Source organism: Aplysia californica, unplaced genomic scaffold (genome assembly GCF_000002075.1).
Source record: "Aplysia californica isolate F4 #8 unplaced genomic scaffold, AplCal3.0 scaffold01307, whole genome shotgun sequence".
Classification (NCBI taxonomy): Eukaryota; Metazoa; Mollusca; class Gastropoda; order Aplysiida; family Aplysiidae; genus Aplysia; species Aplysia californica.
In genome coordinates, this window is record NW_004798577.1 from 75,945 (window position 1) to 78,547 (window position 2,603).

Genomic DNA, 2,603 nt, shown 5'->3' on the forward strand with positions numbered 1-2,603 from the left:
TGTCTGTCTGTCTGTCTGTCTGTCTGTCTGTCTGTCTCTCTCTCTCTCTCTCTCTCTCTCTCTCTCTCTCTGCATGTCTGTGTGTCTGTCTGTCTGTGTGTCTGTATCTCTCTCTCTATCTCTCTCTCTCTCTGTTTCTCTCTGTCTCTCTCTGTCTGCCTCTCTCTCTCACTATGTCTGTCTGTCTGTCTATCGGTCTGTCTGTCTCTCTCACCCCACTTTATCTATCTATCTATCTATCTATCTATCTATCTATCTATCTTCCCACCAACAGGTGAATTATTTCTAATTTGCTTTTCAATGGGAGAAGAAGGAAGGAAGAAAGAAAAAAAAGGGGGGGGGGGGTGTAAAATGAACTGACGGCACACTTGCAGGAGTTTCAACGGTTTGAAGGCTTTGAGACCTTTTGTCTGTGACTGTGGTGTGGCGGTTGGGTGGTCTCTTTGAGGCTACATGTTGAAAACGTGATGTCGATTCCCCAATTGGTGGGTGGTTGGCGGGTGCTGTGGTGTGGTTTGCTTATTCTTTCCTATCAAACATCTATTGTGCTGATCTCCCCTCCTCTTCTTTTTTTTGCGTATGTTACTCTCTTGTAGCAACTCTAATCTTTGGCACTTATATGACCTTATTAGGACCTTATTGTGTTGTTGCAAGTGCCGTAAAACTCTTACTAAAACTAAAGACTGATTCCCAAATGGGGAGAGTTTTCTTCCTTGTTTTGTTTTTGATTGATATCTTTGTTTACAGACTTGGATGTTGTATGCAACTCAACAGCAGTCTGGGTTTGCCTCAACAGACGGAGTTGTTTCTGTCTGTCTGTGTGAGTGGTTGGAGGGCGCCACTCGTATGTTCCTTCTTCTTTACTTTCCCTCTGTTGTTTCTGTCTGTCTGTCTGTCTGTCTTACTTTTTCCCAGCACTTAATGAGCACTATTGTGTCGATGTTCTTCTCGTTACTCTCAAAGTGTTTTGTTTTTGGAGTTTTTTTGTTTTTTTACTATGCTTTGCTGTTATGTATTAAAAGGAGTCAGTGCGTGTCAACATTTTTTAATTTTTTTTAATGGCCAGGGCAATATGTACCTTACAGTATATCTCCAATATGAAGTGCAGCATACGCCTAATTTTCGTCATTAAGGGACCCCACTATAAGGATTGATTTGAGAACTGTAGCAGCTGAATGTAGTGAATGCCCGGTGAACAATGGACCGCGCTGTGTCGCTCTTTGAAGACAACAGTCACGTCGTATTGCTCTCAGTTTAGGTTGGTGGGTGGTTGGCGGGTGCTCTGGTGTGGTTTGCTCCTCCTTTCTTATCGAACATCTAGAATAATTCATCCGTGTCTCTCCTCCATCTTTTTTGAGTTTGTTACTCTCTTGTAACACATCTATTCTTCGGCAAAGTTTTTGAACCCTTGTTCAGTTTCTTTAATAGACTAGGAAAGTTTTCTCTATAACCAAACAAATATACACACCAATGAAACCAAACTTCTTCCATAGGTATGGCAATGCCCACTTTTGGTGAAGGTCAAGATTTCTGGAAACCCCCCAAAATCTGCTTTAGCCCGCTTGTCCTTAAAAGCGACCATTTAATTTACAGACAGTTATATTGTTCAATTTTCACTAAAGGAAAGAGGAAACTGAGAGGTCTGTAGTGGCGATTGTCTTGTACAGGTGAATGGCTTGGACAGGTTGTCTCTTGTAAAGGTGATTGTCTTATACAGGTAGTTGTCTTATACAGGTTGTCTCTTGTACAGGTGATTGTCTTGTACAGGTGGTTGTCTTATGCAGGTGATTGTATTATACAGGTGAATGCCTTGGACAGGTTGTCTCTTGTACAGGTGATTGTCTTGTACAAGAGATTGTCATATACAGGTGATTGTCTTGTACGGGTGATTGTCTTGGACAGTTTGTTGTCTTGTACAGGTGATTGTCTTGTACAGGTGATTGTCTTATACAGATGATTGTCTTGTACAGGCTGTTGTCTTGGACAGGTTGTTGTCTTGTACAGGTTGTTGTCTTGGACAGGTTCAACTATATCTTAGTAGGTCACATACACAAAAATCTCATCATCAAATCCTGATGTTAATATCTGCTGTCATCTTGGGCGAAGCGTTTATCTAAATGAACCATCTCACCCTCGTCAAATTCCAAAAAGGTGCTCATAAAATCGTTTGAAACTCAAAATCCACGTCAAGATGCCACTCCGAAATATGTAAATTAAAATAATGGTTTTTTTTCAAGTCACTTCAAACATCGTAAGCAGCAGCTGCTCTCAAATAAATCTGGGGGCTGCTCGCTGCTCGCTGCTGCTCCTAGCCTTCGTGCTCACGAATATTTTTATGACAATTATTTTTAAAGTGTTTACCTTTCTGTTTCTCTTGGTTTGTGGCTGTTTGTGTGTTGGTGTGTCTGTGTGTCTGTGTGTCTGTGTGTCTGTGTGTGTGAGTGTGTGTGTTGGTGTGTCTACGAATGTGTGTGTCTCTCTGTCTGTGTGTCTGTGTGTCTGTGTGTCTGTGTGTGTGTGTCGGTGTGTGTGTGTGTGTGTGTGTGTCTGTTGCTCCTTCTCTTATTTTCTTCCAATTTCTACATCTCACTCTCTCTCTCTCT

General features: G+C 41.7%; 1 long non-coding RNA gene across 1 annotated transcript in view; it reads left to right on the forward strand.

Annotated features, from left to right (window-relative positions):
- The window catches only part of LOC118478955, a 47,214-nt gene that overhangs the window by 17,726 nt on the left and 26,885 nt on the right, over positions 1-2,603 (forward strand). The window lies entirely within an intron of this gene.